The sequence below is a fragment of the Globicephala melas genome, chromosome 11 (genome assembly GCF_963455315.2).
Source record: "Globicephala melas chromosome 11, mGloMel1.2, whole genome shotgun sequence".
Taxonomy (NCBI): domain Eukaryota; kingdom Metazoa; phylum Chordata; class Mammalia; order Artiodactyla; family Delphinidae; genus Globicephala; species Globicephala melas.
In genome coordinates this window covers 101,198,655-101,211,888 of record NC_083324.2, presented here as the reverse complement: position 1 = coordinate 101,211,888, position 13,234 = coordinate 101,198,655, and the positions used below count along the sequence as shown (strand labels likewise).

The following is a 13,234-nucleotide window of genomic DNA, read 5'->3' as shown; positions in this document are numbered from 1 at the left end:
AGCCTGAGAGAACTAGTTTGTTGCTTTGTTTCCTTAGAATTTTTTTTTTTAACCCATCTCATCCTTAAATATTCTCCCCTTTTCTAAGCCTGGCTTCATGTTGGAAAACCAAGATTATATTTTAGCGGATTTATCCTGAATTATCAAAACCTGGCGCTGCCTCCGTCTGATCCACAGATTATTACTAAGCCAAAAGTCGGAGTCCAATGACCTTTGGGGGCAGCGTGTTAGCCTCGTAGGGCTGTCACCAAAGTACCACAGACTCAGTAGAAGGAATTTAATCTCTCACAGTTCTGGAGCCTGGAAGTCTGGGACAAAGGTGTCAGCAGGCCTGTGTTCCCTCTGAGAGCTCTAGGAGAGACTACTTCCTTGCTTCCTGGCTCGTGGCGGTTACCAGCAGTCCTTGGGATCCTTTGGCTTGGAAGCACCTCGCTCCACCCTCGGCCTCCATCATCACGTTGGGTTAGGGCCCGCTTTACTCCATCTTGACCTCGTCTTAACTTGATTCCATCTGCAAAGACCTTATTTCCAAATAAGGTGACATTCCCAGGAGGCAGGGGTTAGGACTTGCACATATCTTTTTGGGGGACACAATTCAACCTGCAAAAGGCAATGTTGGTGAGTCTATTAAAAGGCTGATGTGATGGTGGAAAATCATCCTTAATTGGAAGATTTGAATGAACTCTTGGCAGCATGAAAGAGAAGAGTCAAAGGGCAGATTTAGGATGGCTGGATTTAAACAGCAAGGTGCTTGGATGACCAGGAAGGAGAATGTGAAAGGAGGCTGGGTAAACTTTTCTGAGGATATGGAATTCTCTTGAGTAGCCAGGGAAATCTTTGGGAGAGAATATTGTCTTCCATTTTTCCGGCACATAAACTTGGCATCCATAAGGTGAAACCCTGCATACGTTGTTTCATTATTTGTCACAATTCTAATAGGAAGTAGCTCCGTTTTCTAGGAAAGGAAGTTGGAGCATAAAGAAGTCAATTGCTTCAAGTTTACTTAGTAAATAAATGGCAGGGCCAGGAATAAAATTCAACTCTGTCTGATAGCAAAGTCCATGCTCTTTCCATTCACAAAAGTAATCTTGCATTAAGTCCACGGATAATTATCACATGCCTACCCTATGCCACGTACCGAACCAGAGGGTCCACACTGCTTTCCACAAAGGTAATCATTGTTTACATTTCCACTAACAGTGCCTAAAAGTACCTGATTGTCCAGCCCATTCACCAAACTGTGTATTCAATCTAGAATTCTTCAAAATCTGATGGTATAAGTGGTGTCTTGTTTTAATGTACATGTTTTTGATTATTAGTGAAGTTGACCATCTCTTCACATGGTTATTTTAGCATTTTAACTTATTTTTCTCTAACCCACTGTGTCATGCATTTTGACCCTTTTCTGTTGGATTGTTTGTCTTCTTACAGATTTGCTGAAGGTCTTTACGTATTGTATGTATCCAGTATGTATCCAACATGATGGATAGTAACACTGTTATTTTATATCTTACAAATATTACTCCCTTTAAGTTGCTTTTCATTTCCCTTTCTTTCTAGTACTTACTTAGAATGATATTCCCCACAGCAAGATTGTAGAACTGTTACCTATTTTTTTCTGTATTTTTATGTAAAATGTAATAAAATATGTTTTTTCCTCAAATGATAGCCATTATCTCAAAGCCATCTACTGATTATTCTACTTGTCTTCTTTGTATCTTAAATTACAGTTTACATATGAATCATACTGGAATCTCATTTGTTTCAATTGATTTAATTATCTATTCCTTTTTCAATACCAAACTCTTTTAATATACCTTTATTAAAAACATATTTGTTATATCATTTTCCTCTTTATGTCTTCTTTTTCAGAATTTCTTTTCTACTTCTGTATTTTTCTCTTCTTGAAAAATATCAGAATCATCTTGTCAAATTCTTTCCACTGGGATTTTTAGAGGGGAATAACATTAAACGTACAGGTTAATATAAAATAATTATGGGACTTCCCTAGTGGAGCAGTGGTTAAGACTCCACACTCCCAATGCAGGGAGCCCCGTCTTGATCCCTGGTATGGGAACTAGATCCCACATGCATGCCACAACTAAGAGTTTGCATGCCACAACTAAGGAGCTGGCAAGCCACAACTAAGGAGCCCGCAAGCCACAACTAAGGAGCCCAACTGCCGCAACTAAGACCCGACGCAACCAAATAAATAAATAAATAAACATTAAAAAAATTATGTTTTTATAGAATTGTTTTCCACCCTTTAATTTAGGACTTTAAAGTTTTATAGTTTTTTGTCACGTAGCTTAAGCACTTTTCTTATTAGATTCATGCCAAGGTTAGTTGGTGTCTGAGAGTTGCTCAGTGGTGTGGGGACATCCTCCACACGTTGGACACAGTGACCAGAACTCTTAGTTGGTGTTAGAGAAAAGGGGTTTGCTAGAGTGGCCCTGGCTCACACAAACACGTGGTTTGTTAAGAGAAAGGATAAAGGGTGAGGGATGAAGGACGTTTGACCCCTGGAATGGCTACCTGGTCACGCATGGTATGAAGCTGCCATCAGTTACTAATCCAGTGAGTAAGTGGGTTCCCTGAGCTCTGGGAACTGCTCTAGCAAATTAGTGAAACCCACAGAGAGAATGTCAGTGTCCAATCTGTAGCCAGTCGGTCAGAAGCACAGGTAAAAACCTGGGCTTGTGCTTGGTGTCTGAAGCGGAGGGCAGTCTCGTGGGTCTGAGCCCCAACCTGTGGGATCTGATGCTGTCTCCAGGTGGATAGTGTCAGAGTTGAGTTGAATTGTAGGACACCCAGCTGCTCCTTGATGGTGTGGGAACTTCCCCCCACAAACACACATTGGAATTGGGTCTAAAACCTTATAATGTGTTATCTAAGAATGGTTAATGCAACTTGTAAAAAGCTGTTGCCTGTCTTTTTAAAAATCGCTGGAAAAAAATTTCACATAAAGGGCTAATTCACAGAGTTGCAAAGGGCATTGAGAATAAATAGAAGGAAAAGTTATAAAGCATTTACTCACAATAACACGCATTCCACTCTGCTATGCTGGGAATTCCATTTATATATGCAAAGTTTATATGAACTTCTTTGGGATACAGCAAAAACCTTTGATTGCATTTAGAAAAAAGAAGAAGAAAACACCATGAAATAGCAAAAAGGAAAGAGAGGATTCAAAGTGAATGGAAACTCTTGGCCAACTAAAAAATTTCACACACACACACACACCCCCAACTCTTTCTCTGCCTCCTGATGCAAAGCTCTAAGGCATGTAAACACTAGAAATTAGTGTTTCGTGCAAAAGCCTTCTCAGAGTATATAAAATCAGAACAGAATTCTTAATGAATTAAGAAACTATTGCGGGAGCCCAGCACCTTTGCAGTTACTAGCTCCTCAAAAGCAGGATGGTGTATTTTATTTCTTTCAACCTGCCCAGAGCACATTGGAAAGATATTCGATAAATGCTAACTGAATTGAATCTTGATGAGAAGCAGACGACGCCATTCTTCGAACTATTAGTTCTATTTTATGGGGCTAGCTTAAAAATTAATCCATGTAGATGGTGACATTAAGGTCAAGAATATTCTCCTTCCTCTTCCTCTCTCGATTTGTGATGCCTTCGCAGCTTATTGTATTCACTGTTCTTCCCTAAAATACAGAGACTGGTTATCCGAATTATCATAAAAAATTACAAACAAAATTGCAAAATTACAAAGTGCTCCTATTAAAAGTTTTAAAAAGTCATTTCATCAAGAGAAAAGACTTTAGTGTTCTCTTCAAGTCCAATAAAGGGCTGTGAGAAAAATACTGAGCAGTTTTCTTTGCTAAGGTCCAAGAAAGACAAAAGGGACCTAAAGTGAAACTCAACTTGAACATTTTACTTATTCAACCTTCATCAGAAAATATTTCTAAGTGCCGACTGCATACCAGGCAATGTGACAAGTAATTGTTCACACTGGGTTATCTGGGAAGTAGTATAATGTGAATCATTACAGATCTTTGATCTGCAGAAGCAAGATAGCTCTCTATCTTGGGGGGCTAACTGGAAAATAGCACATGGAAGTAAGTAAAACTCAAGGTGCCTCTGTCACTCTAACTCTCACTCCATGTTTATCATCAACCAAGAGGGAAAAATCTCAGACATTCTGACTTAGGAGGTGTTAACAGATCACAGTCTGATAGGGTGAAACAAGCTTTGGGCCCCGCTCTGTTACCTGAACTTCCAGTAATGAAATTAAGTGAAATGAAACTAAGCATTAGTGAATAACTTAATTTGGTTCAGTGGATCAGCTATTACAGTTACTCCAAAATCATCATGAACTAAATGGTGAAATTTTTCTGTCACTTGGAAACCCGTGATGCACAAAACTAGATCAAGTGTGTTGCATTCTTAAGCAACACTGAAGTCTGGATGAAAGACATTGCTAGACCCACTGGCTTCCCTGAGGATCTCTAGATGTTTAGACTCTTTCAGAGCCGCCGTGTGGACCACCAGGGCAGACCTGGAGGACCATATTCTCAGGAATGAATCTAGGAGTTATACTAGGTAGGTGTAAATGGTTCCTTATCCTTTTTGCTACTCTGAATTTAATCTGGAATGACAGAATTAGGATCTAAAAGCAAACAGGCAAAATGGCATCCAAAGGTTGAACAGGGATTGAACCGAAAAAGGCCAGTTTGAAATGAGACTGGAGAAGAAAGCTGAAAATAGGCAGAGGTGGGCCTTATTCGCCCCTATAAGGAGCCAGACAGTTACTGACATTTTGGGAGGGACAGTTCATCATTAGGGCATTCAGGTTAGGGTTTTTAATGACAGTGTTAGGGATGAAGGCTGCAGGGGGCCCAATCAGCTTGTGGACCTTCTTCTGATTGGCTGGTGGAGGGGTAACAGGGTGATGTCTCAGGAATCTCAGTCATCAACCTCCTGGTTCCAACCAGTCTGAGGTCTAGATGCTCATGGTCAGCATGTGGTCACCATCCTCCACCAGGTGGGAATGGTGGGAGGGTCTTAGTTTCTAAAGAACAACTCAAGATCTGCGTCAGATTATTATCTCTATCCCTTCAGGAGGCACTAGGGGTCCTGTGACGCTACTGTTCCATTCACTACTGGACTCTGCTCTTTGGAACTGCGGAACGCCTAGGATATGAAAGCCTTTCTTCTACAAGCAAGAAACAGGGGGACACAGAGGGGCATTTGTACCCAGGAAGGCCCCTCAGTGACCTGCTTGGTTTCAAGCCAAGTTCAATGTTCTCTTTAAAATTTTTAATCAGATTTCATTTGGGAATTTTAAACAGATTCAATATTTAACATTTTCCTGAATACTTATCATTTTATTTTTCTTTTAATCGTCCAATGCAGAGAAAAAGCAGTGGCGTTTTCACCAGGTCCATCCGGACGCGTCTCCTCGTCCCCTGCAGGTGACCCGTGTGTCGATGACTACGCTACTCTCCACGACCACCGACCGGGACGTGAAAGGGCTGAGGAGCACAGACTTCCTTTGGTGGTTAGATGGAAACTTGACTAAGCATTCCGCTCCCAACCCTTCCATAAGGCAGGCCCCAACTCTACGCTGGAGATGCAACATGTGGGTGTCTTCCGCTCATGTATTTTTCAAGGGTTGATGGTTATTTTTGCCTGCAGACCCTCTACCCCTGCCCTCCTGGTCACTTCCCATGTGACTGAGCTGCCTCACCCCAGGGCCCCTCCCTGGGACAGCCGGAAGCAATGGGGTTTTGTATGAACCTCACTGTGGACGGGATCCCTGCCTGGCAGCTGCTGACCTGCTCTTCTTCCAGCCCTGAAAGCAAGGGCCCAGGTTTCCGAGAACCTGAAGCTGTTGGGAAAATTAACTCCTCTTTTCCATGGTGCACACATGCCCTTACTGTGCCAGGAGTGGTAAAAAACTAATTCCCCTAATTCTCCTCTTTGGCTAGGAATTTTCTCTTTCCTTTCCCACTGGGTCTCTGAAGGGAGGGGAGGTGGCAATGAATTTGCTTGTGTATTTATCACCAGTTGCAAGGCTGAACTCTGTGTAAAGAACCGTTCATCTGGCAGGATGACTACACGTTAGGATCACCTGGAGAGCTTTAAAAACTTACCGATGCCTGGGCCAAACCCCAGACAAATGGGACTGGAATCGCTGAGGGTGGAGTCCGGGCATCGGGAGATTTTAACAGCTCTCCTTGTGTTTCTAGTTGTCAGCCGAGGTTGAGATCCCCTGCTCTTAGCTCTACATTTGAAACTGGAAAATTAGTCTTTAGTTGGCAAGAACTAACTTAGAAAGATCTAAATTTTAATCTCCATATCAGTGGCGTAAGATTACACTTTAGAATCCTCGTCAAAAATGTTTAGAGAGCGGCTTCCCTGGTGGCGCCGTGGTTGAGAGTCCACCTGCCGATGCAGGGGACACGGGTTCGTGCCCTGGTCCAGGAGGATCCCACATGCTGCAGAGCAGCTGGGCCTGTGAGCCATGGCCGCTGGGCCTGCGCGTCCGGAGCCTGTGCTCTGCAACGGGAGAGGCCACAACAGTGAGAGGCCCGCGTACTGAAAAAAAAAAAAAAGTTTAGAGAATTCCCCTTCTTGAGCACCGTGTCTTTTTTTTTTAATTAGTTACTTAATTAATATTTATTTTTTGGCTGCGTTGGGTCTCCATTGCTGCATGCGGGCTTTCTCTAGTTGTGGCGAGCAGGGGCTACTCTTCGCTGCAGTGCGCGGGCTTCTCATTGCGGTGGCTTCTCTTGTTGCAGAGCACGGGCTGTAGGTGCACAGGCTTCAGTAGTTGCAGCTCGCGGGCTCTAGAGTGCAGGCTCAGTAGTTGTGGCACATGGGCTTAGTTACTCTGTGGCATGTGGGATCTTCCCGGACCAGGACTCAAACCCGTGTCCCCTGCATTGGCAGGAGGATTCATTAACCACTGCGCCACCAGGGAAGTCCTGACTGTGTCTTTTTCTTGTCTCTAAACCTTGTAGGGGATTTTTGCATGCCTCCCTTACCTTGCAGGCCTAGTTTTCTGAGACAGACACAAGGAGTATAACTAACCTAAGTTAATGCCAGGGCAGTGTCAGACGGGTAAAGACATTCCCTTTTTCAATTCATTCACTCCCTTTTCCAATTTCACTCATTCCCCTTTTCAAATTTGTTATCAGGTTATTCCACGAATATCAAATTACGTGCAAGGAAGTATTCTCATCTAGTGTGGGATAAAAAAGGTCCTTGGGACACTTCTGTGGTCTTCAAGGGTGTGCTTTTTGTGCAGCTTTCTACAACTAGCTGAGCCCACAGCAGTGTGTGATGGCTTGAGTGAGGTTCAACAGTCTTCTATTTTAGGCGTGGTGGCATGAAGCCCAAACCAAGCTGGGGCCGCATGGCGGAGGGTCTGTGCTGGGAGCCCGCTCTTCACAGGCCATGGGGAAATTATGAAATGGGTGGGTGGTGTGGTGGCCTGACGACAAGGTGGTACTTCAGGAGATTATTTTAGCTTCTGGATGAGCAGTGAATTGTGACAGGAAAAAAGTAATTCTGGTTGAAGCGGGGATACTAATTAGAAGACTACTTGCTAGTCCAGGTTGACATGAATTAATAATGGCCTGACAAAACTCATCTATGGTGCAGGAAAATCAGAACTGTGGTTGCTTTGGGGGGGAGACTGGGGAATGACTAGAAAGGGTATGAGGAAACGTTTGAGGGTGGTGGTAATATTCTACATATTGATAGGGATTGGGTTAAAAGGGTATACTCATTTGTAAAAATCAGTGAATGTACATATAAGGTTATCGCACAAGAAAAACTGTCAACAAATAGAGAAATGTAGTTAATGACACACACTATTTAGAGGAAGTGTGCTAATGTCTGTAATTTATTTTGAAATGTCTCAAAAAATAAGATGGATTGATGGATGGAAAGGTATGTAATAAAGCAAGTGTACAGTAACATGTTCACAGGAGAACCTAGATGGTGGGTATGGATGTTTGCTATAAAATTCTTTCAACTTTGCTATCTGTTCAACATTTTTCATAATAAAATGTGGGAGAAAAAAGGGTCTGAAGCAGAGAACGGGGGCCAGTGGTACTTTAGAATTTGACGTGACAAACTTGACGTCCCACGAGCTTAGTCAGGACACCAAGCAGGTAAACGCACGACTTACTCACAGGAAGCACTTCCTGAGCCCAACCAAGTGCCCAGATTCGTGGTAGGTGTTTTACATAGTGTGTTTCTCATCCTCACAACAACTCATGTGGAAAAGAAGTCACCTTCATTTACAGGTGAGAAAACAAAAGCTCAGACTGGTTAGCAGCCAAAGGAACAGGGAAGCCAGGAGAAGTTGGAGGAGGAAGATGACACGTCTGAGAGGAAGGAAGGACATTAAGGGGGTTCTGTCACCAACGCTTTCCAGTCGGGTCCCAACAAGTTCCTCCTGCCCTGTGTCACCTGAGCCAACAGAACGAGAGACAGAGATGCAGTCCGGCTCAGAACAAAGGGAAGCGCTGCTCTCTCGACAGAGATCCCACCTGGAGGTGCGGGCTCCGCCCTACAGCACGTGATCTGCCGCGACGGGGCGGGGCTGCTTTACAGCGCCTCGGCAGGGGCCGGGGCTCTCGCGGGGCGGGGCAGGTCTCTGCACACGGCCCGCCGTCGCCGCCATCTTGAATCGCGGGGTCTCAGGCGGCGCTTCCGACCCCGGCCGGAGCTGAGGTGGGCGCTGCGCCCTTTTCCGCCAGCACCCCGGGCCTGACGGGTGGGGGGGGCGAGGCCTCTGTACTGGCCCTCTGTGAGCCAGTGAAGCTGCACTGTGCACAGAAGAAAAGGAAAAAGCTTAGACTTTATTACCCACACTCTATTTTTATTTCCGGGGAACTATTAATAGGCTTCGCTGGCGACAGAACTGTCTAGGAGGAAGTTGGACGTGTGTGGCTCTTGGTCCGGGAGAGGCTGGAGATGTGGGTTTGGCGATGGCGCAGACTCAAGGCCTCCTGCCGCAGAGTCGAGAGCAGGGGGGTGCGTGACCTGTGAGGAGGGGCGGGGGAAGGAGGACGCCCGGGGCCGGCGGGGAGGACGGGAGGAGCCCCCCCAGACCCGGAGGGAGCCCCCCGCCCCATCCGAGCGCGGGGACGGATCCCGTGGGGCCGGGGGCTCCGGGTGGCGCTTTGTCCCCCGTCCCTCGTGACTCACCCCTGGGCGTTGTGACCTGCCTGCGCTTCAGCGCAGTGTCCCCTCATACTTCTGATTCGTTTTTCTTCTCTAGCTTCATTTCCCAGTAATTTGGGTTTCACCTGTTAGGACTCCCAAATGGACGCCAGGGATCTTCACTTAGTAACCCAGGGTAGTCACGTCCTCAGCCCGTATTCATGACTCTGTGACCGTCCCTGGGCTGCCTGCACACCTGCGTGATCCGGCCGTGGTGCCACCACTGCTGCAGTGTCATGGTCAGATTGCAGTGACACTGCCCATCATTCAGCTGGTCACAGGCAATTGTATTTTGACCATTGTCCTCTTGAATTCTGTTTCAGCCCCACACAATTTAAGGTCCAGAAGAAGTGGAGTATTGTCACAGCTGAGGAATGAGATTTGAAGATGGTGGTCAGCAGGCTGAGCTGATTCAGAGGAGAAGTAAAGGGATAGAACTAAGGTAAGACCTTGGAAGATGGCCTTCATTTGTTGTCTGACTTACTAAGTGTAAGACCTTCTGATTTAAATGTCCACAAATGTTCTACTATCAATTTTTAACAGTCTATCAGAGAAACAAAGTATATACAAATGAAATTTTACATTAATTTTAATTGAGGCATAATTGACATATCACACGGTATTAGTTTTAGGCCTACAGTCTAATGATTTGGTCTGTGTATGTATTGCAAGTTGATCATCGCAGTAAGTGTAGTTAGCACCTTTCACCACACATAGTTACATTTTTCTTGTGATGAAAACTGAACATATTCACACTCTTAGCAACTTTCAAAGAGACACTACAGTATTATTAACTACAGTCACCATGCTGTGCATCACATCCCCAGCACTTACTCATAACTGGAAGTTTGTACCTTTTGACCCCCTTCACTCATTTCGTCCATCCCCAGCCCCACCTCCAGCAGTCATCAATCTCTTCTCCATATCCTTGAGCTCAATTTTTTAAAAGTTGAAGTATTGTTGATTTATAATATTATATTAGTTTCAGGTATACAGCATTGTGATTCAGTATTTTTACGGATTATACTCCATTAAAAGTTAATACAAAACAATGTCTGTATTCCCCTGTGCTGTACAACATACCCTTGTTGCTTATCTAGTTTATAGATAGTAGTTTGTATCTCTTAGTCCCATATCCCTAATTTGCTCCTCCCCCTTCTCTCTCTCTTTGGAAACCACTAGTTTGTTTTCTATGTCTGTGAGTCTGTTTCTGTTTTGCATATACATTCATTGGTATTATTTTTTAGATCCCACGTGTAAGTGATATCACACAGGAGTTGTCTCTGTCTGACTTATTTCATTAAGCATAATATTCTCTAGGTCCATTCATGTTGCTGCAAATGGCAGAATTTCATTCCTTTTTTTAATGGCTGAGTAGTATTTCATTGTATATATACCACGTCGTCTTTATCCATTCATCTGTTGATGGGCACTTGGGTTGCTTCCATATCTTGGCTATTGTAAATAGTGTTGTTATGAACATTGGGATGCATGTATCTTTTCGAATTAGTGGTTTCATTTATTCTGGATATACACCCAGAAGTGGAATTTCTTGATCATGTGGTGGTTATATTTTTAGTTTTTGGAGGAATCTCCATACTGTTTTACATAGTGGCTGTACCAGTTTGCACCCTCCAAGGCTGCTGGACCCTGCCCTGCCCCCTCTTGGGTTCAATTTTTAAAAAGATTTCACATATAAGTGAGATTATTCAGTATTTGTCTTTCTCTCTCTGATTTAATCTTAGCATAATGCCCTCAAGGTCCATCCATATTGTTACAAATTGCAGGATTTCCTTGGTTTTTTTATGGCTAAATAACATTTCATGGTGTGTGTGTGTGTGTGTGTGTGTGTGTGTATGCATGTGTATTCCACATTTTTTTATCCATTCATCTGTTGATGAACACAGGTTGTTGTCATGTGTTGTAAATAATGCTGCAGTGAATATGGGAGTGCAGATATCTTTTTTTTTACAACTTTATTAGAGTATAATTGCTTTACAATGGTGTGTTAGTTTCGGCTTTATAACAAAGTGAATCAGTTATACATATACATATGTCCCCATATCCCTTCCCTCTTGCGTCTCCCTCCCTCCCACCCTCCCTATCCCACCCCTCTAGGTGGTCACAGAGCACCGAGCTGATCTCCCTGTGCTATGCGGCTGCTTCCCACTAGCTATCTATTTTATGTTTGGTACCGTATATATGTCCATGCCTCTCTCTCGCTTTGTCACAGCTTACCCTTCCCCCTCCCCATATCCTCAAGTCCATTCTGTAGTAGGTCTGTGTCTTTATTCCTGTCTTACCCCTAGGTTCTTCGTGACTTTTTTTTTCTTAAATTCCATATATATGTGTTAGCATACGGTATCTGTCTTTCTCTTTCCGACCTACTTCACTCTGTATGACAGACTCTAGGTCTATCCACCTCATTACAAAGAGCTCAATTTCGTTTCTTTTTATGGCTGAGTAATATTCCATAGATTTCTTTTTGAGTTAGTGATTGTGTTTCTTTTGGATAAATACCCAGAAGTGCAAATCATATGGTAGTTCTGTTTTTAATTTTGGGGGGAACCTCCCTAATGTTTTCCACAGTGGCTGTACCCGTTTACATTCCCACCAGTGGTGTACAAGGGTTCCCTTTTCTCCACATTCTCACCAACACTTGTTATTTCTTGTATTTTTGATAATAGGTATGAGGTGATATCTCATTGTGGTTTTGATTTGCATTTCCCTGATGATTAGTGATAGTAAGCATCTTTTCATGTACCTGTTTGCTGCTTTTATATCTTGTATACAAATTATTTTAAAACAAATTACGTAATGAGAAGGAAGTTATTAGAGGTTTCAAGAGTGTTGTTTCTATAAAGCAGTGAGGGCAATTGCCACATTTCAGTGGAGGAGGAAATACTGGATGATGAGGAAACTGAAGTAATTAATGTAGAGTTGGAGACCATTTCTCAGGGCTGAGAAGAGAAGTATTAGAGTTCAGGCCCCTACGGTCCCTCAGTTGGAACACCTGGAGGCTATGACTAGAGTGAGGGTTGACCTAGAAGTAGACTGAGCCTGTAGTGACCTCAGTTCCTATTTGGAACTGAGTATTCATTGCCCACTTTATTGACCAGCAAAGGAAAGAGTAAATCTTCCTTGAAGGAAGATAACATCTAGAACCTCTAAATATTTTTATAAATGATGTCCAACAGTCAATAAAAAATTACTAGGCATGGCATATCTTATGATTGAAAAACAAGAGAAGAAAAAAAGGACAATAAAAACAGTCCCAAGGAAACCCAGATATTAGAATTATTGGAAAAGGAATTTAAGATAGCTATGATTAATATATCAAGACACTAGAGAAAAAATGGAGGATTTGACCAGGAAATTTGAATTCATAAAAAGGAAGCAAATAAAAATACTAGACCTGAAAAATACAATAACTGCAATTAAGAATTCAATAAATGGGTTTAAAAGAAGATTAGCTACACAAGACCAAAATATTAGTAAAGTAGACGAAATATCAATACAAAATATGCAGACTGAAGTATAGTGAGTAAAAAGGGTGGATAATAGAGAAAAGAGTGTACATTGACCCTTGAACAACAGGGGGGTTAGCGATGCCACCTCCCGCACAGTTGAAAGTCTGTGTATAGCTTTATAGTTGGTCCTCCATGTCTGTGATTCCTGATTTGTGGATTCAGCCAACCCTGGATCATGTAGTACTGTAGTATTTATTGAAAAAATTTTCATGTAAGTGGACCTGCACAGTACAGACCCATGTTGTTCAGGGTCAACTGTATTATGTATTCTTGAAACTGAAGTACCCAAAAGAGAAAAGTACAAGATTGGGTCAGAAACAATATTTTAATAAATAATGTCTGCAAATTATCTGAAAATAATAAAAGACAACCAAGAAACCTTAGGTTCAAGCCTAAAAACCCAAAGCAGGACAAATTTTTTTAAAGTACAACGACCACATTATAGTCAAACTATTCAACCCAAAGACCAAGTGAAAAAGCTTTAAAGCAGCTAAATAAAAAAGGC

General features: G+C 42.9%; 1 long non-coding RNA gene across 2 annotated transcripts in view; it reads left to right on the top strand.

Moving 5' to 3' along the window:
• The first annotated feature begins 8,598 nt into the window (after window positions 1–8,598).
• LOC115866226 (uncharacterized) overlaps window positions 8,599–13,234 on the top strand; it is a 197,518-nt gene continuing 192,882 nt past the window's right edge. The window contains exons 1-2 of one of the 2 annotated variants that reach the window (XR_009565920.1): window positions 8,599–8,707; window positions 9,523–9,641. This is a non-coding gene — a long non-coding RNA (uncharacterized lncRNA). Of the gene's footprint in view, window positions 8,708–8,774; window positions 9,011–9,522; window positions 9,642–13,234 lie in introns of those variants that run through there. The other variant, XR_009565917.1, reaches the window with a different exon arrangement.